The following is a 15190-nucleotide window of genomic DNA, read 5'->3' as shown; positions in this document are numbered from 1 at the left end:
AAAATATTGGTGTGCCGTGTGCTATTTGGAATTTGGATCATGGCAACTATTGCTCACAAACTACAAGACGATCACAACATAGGGTACAAATAAGGCAATGGTCACACTAAGCTTAATTATTTGATGGATAACTAAGCCTCCTCCATGGTCACACGCCAACAACGAGCATGCACAATAGAATTGGGCCCATCACTTTGTAACTATGCTGATTTTGGCATAGTTATAAAGTCATTGGCATAGTACAAGTTGAAGGGAGCTGCTTTTTGGGTAATAAAGGAGGGTTTGCCTTGTAGAGCACACTAAAAGTGCAACCATCCAATCCTATTGTGAATAGCGTGAGCATGGAGCACCACCGATGCTTTCTTTTTTTCTCTCTCCACCGAGTACCTCTAGCTTTTTGCGTGCGATCGCAAAATAGGCGTTAGTTGGATGCGGATGTTTAGTTTTGCATAGTTATCTAAATGAATAACTATGCAATGCGTGACCATGCTTTAGGTACACCTCGGATGCAATCTAGTGAGAGGGGCTCCGATATTCCACATAGCCTATTGCCGACACAATTTGCGTCCCCAAACCTAAGCTTTTGATCAAATGTCATGCTAAACCGCTCTTATGGTTTGAAATTCAAAATGAACTTGTCGTTTCCTTCTAAAGTTCTTCCCCTCTTCAGTGTTCACTCTTTCACGTGGAACTTTTCCTAGAAAAAGTAGAGGAAGATTTTATATTATTTGAGAGTTTGTGTCATAATGAGAGATTTATGAGACTAGTTGGGATAGTGATGGAAGCGTCGCCGAATCCTCTTGAACATTCTTCTCTCAAATCAAACCTTCGATTTTCAAAAGTTGGGGGGCGGGGGGATGTGGTGCAATGGTGTGTGAATAAACGTCCCCATCATTATTGCTTCTGCATCTTCCCATTATTCACCCCCCTCCTTTCTTAATTGCCATCAGCGAGAAATCATTTGAAAGTTCGAATGAGGCTGAGGAGTTACCCTTAATTTTGTAAAGCATGTGCATGTGCTCTTTTTAGGGAGAAAATGTTAGGCCTAGACTTGCTTGCCCATATAAGAGCAGGTTCACACAGGTTGGGGTTCACCATCTTAATAGCATCCCTTCGCTCCCTCGTTTCTCGGCAAGGTTAAATGATGCTTCCCTCTCTGCGCTCTACCAAATCACCAAAGTTACGATGACCATAACAGAGTAGAGTGACTGTGTTCTGCATTAAGAAGCTTGGAAGTGAGGTATTTTTTGTTGTTGTAGCCTGTGAGCCCATCCTCAAAGGTATTTTCGACACAACTAACTACCAAAAGGTAGTAAACAAGAATCACCACGTTGCAGAAGCGTCATGTGCAAACCCTCTATCCACATGATGGGCATATTCCAGTGCATTTGGGTTGGGGTAGAGCTGCTACATGCATAACTTCCTTAAACAAGTGATTGAATTGAGAGGCCTTCCTGTACTATGTAGGAAAGTCTTTGAAGTTTGTACATGGATGGCTTGATTTCCTCCTTGTCAAGTTGCAAATCAAAAGCAAGCTAGGGGAGAGGAGCCAAAGGATAGATTCCAAAACCGGGACAATGTTTGAATAATCCAGAGATTTCCTACTTAGAGGGTTTCATATCACACCTATACCTAAATGGGCTCCTCGCTAGTTAAATTATATTATATATATTTGTTATTTTTTGAATGATTCACGCCTCAACCCCCTTTATATTATATACACTAGTAAAACAGTGTCGCCTTCGGCGGCATGGCCCCTCTTTACCCCCTTGTCAGTGAGTCGCACTCGCCACCAAGTTACTACTAAAAGCCTTCCAAATTGGATTTTGCTACTCTGTAGGGATTTACAATTCCCAGAAAGCTACACCTATAATTAATCTCCCCACACACACACACACACACACACACACACACACAGAGAGAGAGAGAGAGAGAGAGAGAGAGAGAGAGAGAGAGAGAGAGAGAGAGAGAGAGAGTGTTATGGAATTGATATTCTATTATTTATTGCAGCTGACAGGTGGAAAAGACTTGACCGAGCTAGGCTATTGCAAAAGGATATTATATTTTATGTACATGTAATTATTCAAGTGCTCTTTATGAGCTTTGGCCATTTATGTCCGGCCGGCCAGTTTGTACTCACATTTGACCATTCAAGAAATCTATAAAACAAATACGTGCAAGAGGGAAAGGGTCACTCTTGCACGGGGGGAGATTGCACCCAGTGTCTGCGTTCTTCTTCTCACCTCTCCTCTCTTCTCTCTCGCGTGCCGGCGTAGCACTCCGTTCTAGGAGGTGCATCTGCACGTGCCCTATTGCTTCTCTCTGGCACTCTGTCTCCTTCTGTTCGTGTATCTCGCGATTATGCGTCTATGTGGTTGCCAGGTATGTCAATTAGTCTGTTTTATGGTTTGTAGTATGCTATTTCGGGTATTTCGCAGGGCAATCACACTCTGATACCACTGCTACAGTCGGAGCGTGACTACCCTGCGAAATACCCGAAATAGATGTCCAGATACCAGATGTCCTCCAGAAGTTGGTTGCCCCGTTTCTAGCCTGCCGCATGCACCATTATGTTACTTAAGCTCAAAGCAAGTTCTCTACAGGCCCCCAAAGTGGGCTTCTCTCTGCATATATACCTCTCCAGCTCTTGATACCCACCTTTTAAAACTCTAGTAGTCTCACGTCTGCAATAAGCAAGATAGTGCTCTCTCTCCCTCCCTCTCTCTCTCTCTCTCTCTCTCTCTCTCTCTCTCTCTCTCTCTCTCTCTCTCTCTCTATCTAGAAGCGTTTGCGCTAACGCTTGCGAGCGGCCAACAGAGAGTGAAGGCGAGGCGGGAGAGAATGCTGGTAGGGCATAGCGAGCGAGCACGACAGGGTCTCTCTCTCTCTCTCTCTCTCTCTCTCTCTCTCTCTCTCTCTCTCTCTCTCTCTCTCTCTCTCTCTCTCCAGGTCGTTCGAGGCAGGCTGCACTTGCATCCGCGATTTTATGCACTTGGTTGTTGTGCAACATAAAGGCAGAAGGCCATCTCCAGACAGCCCCCCTCCCCCCTCCCCGGGACCTGCTCGCCAGTGCTTGAAAAAAACTTTTTTCCAAAAACTTGGCAAACCTACACATGTGAAACAACAGAGGTAAATTGACAAAATTTGACCTAGGTTTTTTTCGAGCATTGAGTCTTCTCTCTCTCTCTCTCTCTCTCTCTTTCTTTCTTGCTGTGCAGAGAACACCGCCGGAATCCGATCTCTGAGTCTGCTCTCTCTCTCTCTCTCTCTCTCTCTCTCTCTCTCTCTCTCTCTCTCTCTCTCTCCGTGCTCAGAGAGCACTACTCGGAAGCTCAGCTATCAACAGTCGGCCGTCTCTCTCTCTCTCTCTCTCTCTCTCTCTCTCTCTCTCTCTCTCTCTCTCTCTCTCTCTCTCTTTCTGAGCGCACAGGTGCAGGCAATCCCTGTGACCAGTCTCTCTCTTTTCGAGCGCGAAGGTGCAGGCTGCACTGAGTCTGCTCTCTCTCTCTCTCTCTCTCTCTCTCTCTCTCTCTCTCTCTCTGTGCGCTCAGCCCATCTCTGAGTCTGTCGGATGAACGTCGTGCTGGCATGTGTCGGGGGGGGGGGGGGGGGGATTGGAATTCCCTCCTCCATTATCCTTAGTATAGAAAGTTGCACTTTTTTTTCTCTATTTTGGAGCGAAAGTTTTACTTTTCTCCTTGCTCTCAACCGGTATTTTTTAAACCCACAACCTGCTATACGACACCTTGACGGTTGACCCCAACATCTTCGGCCCAGTGTTCGATAAAAACCATTTTCCCAAACATACAAAATTCCCTTTCTTGAATTTGCGAAAAGGAAATTTTAAAAATCAAGTTATTTTCTCAAATCTTACTCTATTTTTCTCTATTTTGTGATGGAATTTCTTCTTTTCCCCTTTGCCCGGCCCAGTGTTTGTCAAGAACCATTTTCCCAAACATACAAAATTCCCTTTCTTGAATTTGCGAAGCGGAAATTTTAAAAATTAGGTTATTTTTCTCTATTTTGGGGTGGAATTTTTCCTTTTCCCCTTGCCCACATTTCATTCTCTCTCTCTCTCCCTCAGGCCCTGGCAATATTCGGAAAAAATCATTTTCCAAACATACAAAATTCCTTCCCGTGAATTTGTCAAGAGGGAAATTTTAAAAATTATGTTTTTTTAATAAAAAAATTACACTATTTTTCTCTATTTTGGAGCGAAAGTTTTCCTTTTCTCCTTGCTCTCAACCGACATTTTTTAAATCGAAATCGACACGATATTAAGCTGAGTTGTTGGCCTACCCTGGTTCACCATGCCGTAGCTGACTCCCCCACAATCTGCTACGGCACCCCGACAGTTGACCCCAACAGCCTCGGTCCCTGTGACCTGTCTCTCTCTTTCCGAGCGCGCAAGTGCAGGCTACATTGAGTCTACTCTCTCTCTCTCTCTCTCTCTCTCTCTCTCTCTCTCTCTCTCTCTCTCTCTCTCTCTCTCTCTCTCTCTCTCTGCGCTCAGCCCACCTCTGAGTCTGCCGGATGAACGTCGTGCTGCCATGTGTCGGGGGGGGGGGGGATGGGAATTCCCTCCCCCATTATCCTTAGTATAGAAATTTGCACTATTTTTCTCTATTTTGGAGCGAAAGTTTTACTTTTCTCCTTGCTCTCAACTGGTATTTTTTAAATCTAAATCAACACGATATTAAGCTGAGTTGTTGGCCTACCTTGGTTCACCATGCCGTAGCTGACGCCCCCACAACCTGCTACGGAACCCCGACGATTGACCCCAACAGCTTCGGCCCAGTGTTCGATAAAAACCATTTTCCCAAACATACAAAATTCCCTTTCTTGAATTTGCGAAAAGGAAATTTTAAAAAATCAAGTTATTTTCTCAAATCTTACTCTATTTTTCTTTATTTTGTGATGGAATTTCTCCTTTTCCCCTTTGCCCGGGCCGAGTGTTTGTCAAGAACCATTTTCCCAAACATACAAAATTCCCTTTCTTGAATTTGCGAAGAGGAAATTTTAAAAATTAGGTTATTTTTTTCTATTTTGGGGTGGAATTTTTCCTTTTCCCCTTGCCCGCATTTCATTCTCTCTCTCTCTCCCTCCGGCCCTGGCAATGTTCGAAAAAAATCATTTTCCAAACATACAAAATTCCTTCTAGTGAATTTGTCAAGAGGGAAATTTTAAAAATTATGTTTTTTTAATAAAAAATTACACTATTTTTCTCTATTTTGGAGCGAAAGTTTTCCTTTTCTCCTTGCTCTCAACCGGCATTTTTTAAATCGAAATCGACACGATATTAAGCTGAGTTGTTGGCCTACCCTAGTTCACCATGCCGTAGCTTACTCCCCAACAACCTGCTACGGCACCCCGACGATTGACCCCAACAGCCTCGGCTTAGTGTTCGATAAAAACCATTTTCCCAAACATACAAAATTCCCTTTCTTGAATTTGCAAAAAAGAAATTTAAAAAATCAAGTTATTTTCACTCTTATACACGTAGAGGCCCTATTTCTATTTTTCTCTTTATCATCTATTCCATGTTGCGACTCTTTCTCTCTCTGTTTCTCTCTCTCTCTCTCTCTCCACACTACGCATTGTCGACACATTAATTGTTGCACTCGATGACAATAGCCTTTGCTCCTTGTGCTTGGCAATGTGGGGGTGAACAATGTGGTTGTGGGAACCGCTCCTAATTTCCAAAAGCTTCTAGATGGAGACATTATATGATTGGATCTTTCTTTGAAATATGCTACTCAAAAACTAAGGCAATGAAATTTTAAAAGAAATAAAAAGGAAAAACAACCTGGCTTGCTTGTCCATCACAAAAAATGGCCCATGTATTTTACAAAATGCAACGAAATATAAAAATTTCAAAAGGTCGCTTTTGTTTGTTTCCGTTATAGAGGAAGGCATATGGCTCATGATGAATGGCCTATGGCAGGTGTGGGGCTCTCCTTCTTTTTTGAAGCTCCATTAGGGTTCTTCTTCTTTCGCTCTGAGAGAGCCTCTGCAGATTCCAAATCAAGCGCATTTCAGCCTTGTAGATGACAGCTCTTTCACTACATCAGGGCTCTGTTGAATGATATTTGGTCCTACTCAGGCATGATATTAAGCTGAGACACATTTTTCCTGAACACTGCGACACAGAGAGGAGTCTCGCTCCCTCTCTCTCTCTCTCTCTCTCTCTCTCTCTCTCTCGGGCCTATGCTATTGCCTGCGTGTCACGCTAAACAGTCAACATCTCTCTCTCTCTCTCTCTCTCTCTCTCTCTCTCTCTCTCAGTTCGCACGTGCCACGGTGTGTCTCTGTGTAGCTGGAAATGTACTTGCTCGATACCCTGCTCCCGAAACAGGCAACGTCTCGCTCTCTCTCTCTCTCAATTCGCAGTGTAGCCGGAGGTGCAGTGTACACAGGCCGGATCAAAGAGAACACGCCACATGGCAAGGGGGGAGCCGGAATTCCCTCCCCATTATCTATTAGTATAGATTTGTGATATTTTGAATGATTCACGCCCCAACCCCCCTTCTGCTTCTCTTCTTTTACCCTATTTTGGAATCGGTGATTTGAATTTTGAGTCCTCAAGGCTAAGAGGGTGGCCACACCAAGCATAGTTATCTGCTATTTCACAAATAACTATGCCTCTCTCATGGTCACATGCACAAAACCCTAGGAGGATAATACAACTTTGTCTCAGAGTTTGTAACTATGTTGAAAACATCATAGTAGCCAAAGTAACCCATCTAACTCGTTTAATCGGGGGAGAGCAAAATCAGAGCGACATAGTGAGTGATGTGGCTTCATCTGACTCACGTGCAAAATTATTTCTTGACCCAAATAACCTTTTTGTTCTTGTTTTCACCTCCAATTGCCATCAAAAGAAATTACAAGGTTGCACATGACCACGGCTATGGTTATGTTCCCCTACTACAGGCTTAATAGTGCATAATTATCCTATGCTATGTGTGACCAATGCCTGAGCCAGTGGAACCTTTTGCGCATATAGTATTGGGTCTATCTCTCTTCCATTAATTAATTAGTTTGTGAGATTCCTCTACCCGGTAACGCCAAAGTGAAGCCTTGCTTGTTTGCCTGTGTTCCCGTAGCGCAGTCATCCTTACCCTGGCTGCTCCTCCCATTGGCCTTCCCCCTCTGTCTTCCTTTGCGCAAGCTTGCTCCCACTATGTCCTCCCACCTACCTCGACACGCAGCGAATCTTTCCAAGACAGGGACAACACTCAATCGGTTGCAGCGTGTCGATATGCGCAGTAGACGGACGCCATCGACTCTCTCTCTCTCTCTCTCTCTCTCTCTCCCCCCTCGGTCTCAACCTCCCTCTCTGTTAGTGCATCCACACTTCAAAAGAGAGAGAAATTAAGCTATTGACAACAATTGAGGACCGTATTTATATGGAGCCGGTCCCCCCTCCAAAAGGCTTTGTATTATAGGTTTCCCCCCTCAAGGGAGACATTTTACAATACAATTCTTTGTGTTCCTTCAATAACTAGCTAGTGCAATGCAGATGGAAGCTTCAAGCACTAAGCAAAACACTTATAAAACACAACATCAATTCCCTCACGGTCTCAGACCCAAGACCTCACACACCTTTGAAGATGGTGAGAGCTAGCAGGGTATGAGAGTAGATTGAGAGGAAGAAGGAGTAGTCTTACGAGAAAGATGTACATCTCCTCACATAATCACTCATATTAGCATAGCATAGCTTAGTAATTAGCATGGTAGAGGAGATGAGCATGCATTGAAGCTTGTCTCTTTGTTGGATTTACATCACAAAGCCAAGAGTTGTTGGTGTAGGCATCTCTTCTCACAAGCTTGGAGTAGGTGATAAGCTTTCCATTAAAGCTTGAGAAGGAGAGAGAGAGAGAGAGAGTCTTCTTGCTTTACACATGAGCTAGTGTGAGTGTGTGTGGAATAATGCCTTGAGAAATTCAGCCACCTCTCTCTCTTGGTCGACCCCTCATGCAAATTACTCATGCTGACATCCCATTGGACCTCTCCAAGCTTAGCCAAGTGATAGCCTTCTGACATGTGTCCCCCTTTCCCCTTCTATGAGAGCTTTGGTAATTAATTAATGCAACTAAACTCTCATTGGACCCCTTTGTCTTCTGGCCAATAGGAATCAGGCAAGCCATTGGGCTGCTGAATGCTCATTGGACCCCTTGGGAGACTATCCAATAGTCTTCTAGAGAGCTTAATTCTTATTGGTTCTTTTATTAAGGTTTTTTAAATGAATTAAACTAGATTTACTAGCTTAATTCTCATTGGTCCACCTCCATGGCCATCCAATAGGATTTAAGTGCACCTTGTGGGCATCTGTGCTAGGGAGCTGACATGTGTCTCTCATTCTCTTTGTGTAAAGGGAGCCTGTGTGTGTGTGTGTGTGTGTGTGTGTGTGTGTGTGTGTGTGTGTGTGTGTGTGTGTATGTGTTCCCCCCCCCCCCCCTCTCTCATCCCCTACTCGCAGGGCTCGCCCCCTCCTTTGCAGGAGTTTTGAAGACTTTTTGGTACACACACAAAGCATCCAATTTCCCTAGTGTTTGACCTTTGGACACAACCTTTCAATTTTGGAACCTTAGCATTTTGGAAGTCTTAATGGCTGAACCTTAGGGCCTTTAGAGCCCATTGTTGCACATTGCTCTTTTGCAGATGGACCCCCCTTTGGATCCCTATCTTCCCTCCTTTGGATCCCTACTGTGGCCGGTCTGTCAGCTTAACCAATATTCTAGCTTTTTCTCCCCTGGCACTTCCCCATATTAAATGATCAGTTTAACATGAGAAAATACTTTAGGAGAATTAGATATTAGTTATTATGACATCACCTCTCCCTTGAAATCATAGTCGTCCTTGACTATGGGGTAGAGAAGATAAAGCCTATTCATTAGTACTTTTTCTAGCGGGTAGAGGATCCCTATCTTACCCTACGACATCGTTCTAGAATGGATGACTAATCCATTTGGCGCTTGAGAGCCTAAGACTACCGCAAGCATGTCCGCACATTAGTCCTATCAATCTTCTATAGTAGATTGACAAGCTCTACTTGGTGTTTGGGAGACGTCGTCTCTGCGAACTTGATTCTAAGTATGCATACTACTTCACATTTGTGCACAATAAAGAAAAAGAGAGTCTTATAAGACAAAAACTTTGCTAATTATAAATATTTGTACATTTGCTTACTCTAGGGAAGCATTGACAAGGTTTAGGTTATCCTTTAATTGTATACCTTGCATCCATCTAGCATCTTCAAAAGGATAATTCTTAAACTTAATAAGATATCATCGAATAGTCTTACTGCCTCTTAATACCTTGTCTTCATGTCGGAGAATTGACTCGAGCTGCAACACCTCTTCTTGGTCCTCGATCTCCGGTGAGTCTTCAATAGTTGGTTCTTGAGGTGGCTCTCCTTTTGGCAGGCTCACATGAAAAGCACCGTGTATGAGCCAATGGTTGGGCAACTTGAGTTGATAGGCCATCTCATTGATTGGTCTAAGAATCTCGAAGGGACCATAGTACCTTTTTGCTAACTTAGCATAGTACTTTTGGTGTCTCGTAGGATTCTTGCCCATCGTGTGCCTTAATCGAGCCTTGGGAAATTTAAGTAAGACCCAATCATATTCTTTAAATACTTGGGCTCTTCTGTGCTTATCAGCAACAGCCTGTTGCCTTTGTTGTGAGATAGAGATAGCATCCTTAATCTTTTGGAAAGATTTTTGTAGGTCTCGGCTATACTCATCTACAACGAAGATCTTCCCGTGTACTTTGAGTAGCAGGGGACTTTTTGATCTTCCCTCAATTACCTTGAAAGGTGCTTTTCCCATGGAAGTATATACAGTGTTATTGTAGGCATACTCCACTAAGGGTAAGTACTTCTCCCATTGGAACCTTTGATCTACTTTTATTACGTAGGCTTTTAGTAGATCAGGAATTGTTAGGTTAGCTATTTCACTTTGGCCATCCGTTTGCGGATGATAGGCCGAAGAGAAATTTAGCCTTGTCCCTAAATTCTCAAAGAGACCCTTCCAAAAATTACTGGTCATTCTAGGATCTCTATCCAACAATATGGACATTGGCAAGCCATGGTACTTGAAGATTTGTGAAATGAAGAGGGTTGCCATTTGATGGTCTTTGATAGTCTTTTTGACATGTATAAAATGAGCTTGTTTCCTAAACCTATCTACTATCGTCCATATTCCCGTATTCCCATGGATAAACTTAGGCAATTCAAAGATAAAGTCCATGGATATACTCTCCCACGGTGAATTAGGGATTGGCAAAGGTTGAAGCAATCCAGGTTGCTTCCCTCTATGAAACTTTGTCTTTTGGTATACCACACATTTAGAAACATACTCTTGTATAATTGCTTTCATGGTAGGCCAATAGAAATATGTTTCAATCCCTTTTAGGGTAGACTTAATCCCTCTATGCCCCGCATAAGGAGGAGCATGAGATTCATACATTACTTTCTCCCGTAGTGAGTTAGTAACACATAGTCTATTGCCATAGAGAAGATAACCATCTTGTAAAGTAAATGGTTCCTCTTTCTTCCCTAGTGCAAGGGCTGAAATCACATCTCTAAAATCGGGGTCAATAGCATTCTCATCTATCATAGAAGATAGATCAATGTGAGTTGCTATGGAAACTGCATTTACTCTCGGTCGTCTTGAGAGTGCATCGGCTACTTGATTATACTTGCCAGCAATGTGAGCAATATGAAAATGAAATTACGAAAGGAAATTTTCCCACCTCATTTGTTTGTCGGAGAGCTTGGTCTACATCATGAAGTACTTAAGGCTTTGGTGATCCGTCCGCAGAATGAAAGGAGTCTCCAATAAAATAGTGCTTCCATGAGTCTGAAGCATGTAGAACTGTGAGGAGTTCCTTTTCATATATGCCTAGAGCTTGCACAAAATAATGAGCCTTCGACTTTCATAGGCCATGGCCTGCCCTTCTTGGAGCAAAACAGCTCCAAGGCAATCACCACAAGCGTCACATTAGACCTCAAATGGCTTTGAGAGATCCGGCAGTGTAAGCACATATTGAGAGACAAGCTTTTCTTTAAGCTTTTCGAAAGGATTGTTATCCTTGGCAAACCATGTATACCTAACGTTTTTCTTTGTCAGGTCATATAATGGTCCTGCTATTAGTGATAGCTTTTCTATGAAGCGTCTATAGTATGCACACATACCTATAAAGCTTCTTAGTTCATGAAGTTTCCTTGGTTTATGCCATCCTTTTATTACCTCTAACTTTGATGGATCCATTTGGATGCCATCTTGAGAGATAATGTGACCTAAATACCAAATCTCTTGTAAGAAAAACTCACTTTTCTTTTTATTAACATAAAGTTTATTCTCTCTTAAGACTTGAAATATTACCTGGAGGTGTTGCTTGTGTTCGTCTAGTGAATTAGAGTAGATGATAATATCATCAAAGAACACTCCAGTAAAGGTTTGGTGAGGCGTGAATAGCTTTTCCATCAAGCGGTTGAATGTGGTTGGTGCATTGGTAAAGCCAAAAGGCATGACAATGTATTCGTAAAGACCAAACGTAGTGCAAAATGTGGTCTTTACAATATCTTGATCAACTATCCTTATTTGATGGTAGCCACTTTTTAGGTCAATCCTACTGAAGTAGGTGGACCCTTGTAGCTTATCAAATAGGTCTTCTATTTATGGAACGGGAAACCTATTTTTGATAGTAATCCTATTTAGTGCTCTATAGTCGACACACATACGATATGTGCCATCTTTCTTTTGCACTAATAACACGGGTGAGCAAAATGGAGATGAGCTAGGCCTACCCATGCCCTTCTCAACTAACTCATGCACTTGCCGCATAATCTCCTCTTGTTGAGCTTGAGAAACTCTATAAGGAGGTTTATTAGGCGGTGAACTTCCCAGAAGGAGTTCATTGCATGGTCATCATTGCCTCGTTTAGGAGGTAGTTCACAAGGGATATCATCAATAAAGACATATTGAAACCCCTTGAGAAAATTGGATAACTCTAATTCCTTGTGGTTGTTTATATTTTCTTTTGCTAAAGCATTAGGTTCATTTTGAGAATCGTTAACAAAAATCATGTACACAGAAATAGAGCTATTTATTGACTTATTGAAAGCTTGTGTATGTACAATGGGTATGACGTTACCCATTTCCTTAGCATCTATGTACATATCTTTTTCCCTGAACCTAAAGTAGATTCTCCTTTCAGGGAATTTAACATTGGCAGCCATGCGATCAAACCATGGTGCCCCTAGGATTACATCCTCGTGCTTGAGAGGAGAAATAAAGAAGTCCTCTTTCTTCACATAGCTTTGGACATGGAGCCTCAATTTCCCAATGAAGGGAGTGATGAAGCTTCTTGCCCCTTGAAAGCACCATATGCGGGTAGGACATCTCCCATCTCATAGCTTGTATGCCTAGCTTGGTGGCCAATTTTGTGGATATGAAATTGTGAGTAGAACCAGGGTCAAAGAGAATAAAAGCATCATGTTCTCTTACCTTTCCCCAAGCATGGTATAGAGGAGATCCTTTGTGTTGAGATTCCTCTTCTTGGATTTCGACCAAGGTAGCTCTAGGAGGCTCATGGCGGGTGTTCTTTGGGGGACAAGCGTGGTACACATGCCCTTGCTCGCTGCACTTGAAACAACGGTTATCCTTGCGATAACGCTCAAGCTCTTCAGGAGAGAGTTTGTTTTTGCCTTTGTAAACTCCCTTCTCCTTGGCTTTGTTGTTATTGGAATTGCCCTTAGGAGACTTTTGGACATTGTCCTTCCCCTTAGGCTCATTGGAACCCTTGTTTTTCGTGGGCTTAAGATTTCTCAAAACTTAAGAATCTATCTTTTTGAAGACAGGGGCTTTGAGATGTAAGTCCCAAAACTTGTCTTCATATTTGTGAATGGATTTGTAGGGAGAGAGCTTCAAGCTTTTCCATTCGGCGAGTACTTTGTCTTTGGCATCGGTGGCCAAAAACTGCTTCATGATGGAAGCTCTTAAAGCTTTCCATGTTCGTGGAGCTTCACCGTTTGCCCGTAGGCTAGATCACCATTGCCTGGTGGACTTTTGAAAAGTGCATAGCTACATGGAATAGCTTAGAGGACTTTGTGAAGCTCTCATCTCCAAACGCCGCATCAAATTGTTGGATAAAGGCCAAGACTTTGTCCGTAGCACCAAAGGTGCCATCATAGGTAAGGAAAGAGATGCTCTTTCCTCCCTATTTGAACTTCTTGAGCTTGGACAACCTCTTCCATGTGGCATAGGATTTCCTATGGCCTCTTCTTTTTTATGGTTAAAAGTTGCACCATCGCTTTCTTCAGAAGATGAAGAATTTGAGGAAGATGGAGAAGAGGGTGACCTCTTTCTTGCCTTTTTCTTACCTTGGTTCTCTTTGTCCGCACCATCACTTTCTTCATCTCTTGCTTTTTGTCATCCCTCTTTGAAATATGGTGTGGAGAAGTGTGTGATGGTCTTCTCCGTTTAGGAGATGATGGAGAGCGTTTAGCCCGCCGTCTTCGTGGAGCCATCTCCGTTGAGGTGGCAGGAGACTGACTTCTTTCTCATTCCTTCGGTGGGGGCTCTTGAGTTCTCCTTTGAGAAAGAGATACGTCATCAAGAAGCAAATTTTTGAGCCGTTCGTATGGATCCTCTTCTTCTTCCCAAATTGGAGAGAGGCCTCTTTTGGGAGTCTCACAAGGAGGCTTCCTAGGTACTCTCTAGTCATGGTGGGGAGCTTGGAGAATCCCATGAGCACGAAGCTGTCGTTGCACTTCACTTTGAAGGGATGGATTGCCCATGGCTTGTTGAAGCCTAGAAACAAGGTAGTTAACAAGCATAGGGGCATCATTAGTAGCCTGCTCATTAGCAAAGTCAAAGCTATCAACATTAATTTCACTCTCTTTACTATTGTAAACCATTCAAACAAATTTTAGGTGTACTTTGGCACTTCAAGGCCTAGTTGCGACTCCTCTTTACCCCTTTAGAAAAGCACTCAAGCTCTTGTACCCGTGGTGCAAATACCATTAATTGCAAGGAATAGAAGAGAGGGTCTTTCAACACCAAAACAACATTAGCTCCTGTCAAGCTTCTAATAGCTCAATAGTGGTTAAGCCGTAGGAAAGCCCCGGAGGACTCCACTAGTATTACCATAGCTCTCGACGGTGATGCCCCATTATTTGCACGAAGGCAAGCGCACTGCAAGGCTGAAAAATCCCTATTCTACTTACTCAGTTGCAATGATTAATACCAACCATTTATAGCTAGCTTGAGGACCTTCCTTCTTGAGCAAGAAAAGAGAAACCCTGTGCTTTGATACCAATGTAACATTTAATGGCCTAGTTACTTGTGTGTAGCGGAAAATAGCATGAACATAGTGAGCATTTCATTAGAATAGATTCCTAATGAGCATAACAAGAGTGCTTGGGTGGAGAGAGAAACAAAAAGTATAACACCTAGTTAGATAGGCATGAACAATACTTCAAAAGAGAGATAAATTAAGCTATTGACAACAATTGAGGACCGGATTTACATGGAGCCGGTCCCCCCTCCAAAAGGCCGGTCCCCCCTGCAAAAGGCTTTGTATTATAGGTTTCCCCCCATCAAGGGAGACATTTTACAATACAATTCTTTGTGTTCCTTCAATAACTAGCTAGTGCAATGAAGATGGAAGCTTCAAGCACTAAGAAAAACACTTATAAAACACAACATCAATTCCCTCACGGTCTCAAACCCAAGACCTCACACACCTTCGAAGATAGTGAGAGCTAGCGGGGTATGAGAGTAGATCGAGAGGAAGAAGGAGTAGTCTTACGAGAAAGATGTACATCTCCTCACACAATCACTCATATTAGCATAGTATAGCTTAGTAATTAGCATGGTAGAGGAAATGAGCATGCATTGAGGCTTGTCTCTTGGTTGGATTTGCATCACAAAGCCAAGAGTTGTTGGTGTAGGCCTCCCTTCTCACAAGCTTGGAGTAGGTGATAAGCTTTCCATTAAAGCTTGAGAAGGAGAGAGAGAGTCTTCTTGCTTCACACATGAGCTAGTGTGAATGTGTGTGGAATAATGCCTTGAGAAATTCAGCCCCCCCTCTCTCTTGGTCGACCCCTCATGCAAATTACTCATGCTTACACCCCATTGGACCTCTCCAAGCTTAGCCAATGAGAATTAAGTAGCATAAG

This window comes from Adiantum capillus-veneris, chromosome 1 (genome assembly GCF_014529385.1).
Source record: "Adiantum capillus-veneris isolate H3 chromosome 1, ASM1452938v2, whole genome shotgun sequence".
Taxonomy (NCBI): Eukaryota; Viridiplantae; Streptophyta; class Polypodiopsida; order Polypodiales; family Pteridaceae; genus Adiantum; species Adiantum capillus-veneris.
Note: the sequence above shows the minus strand (reverse complement) of the source record.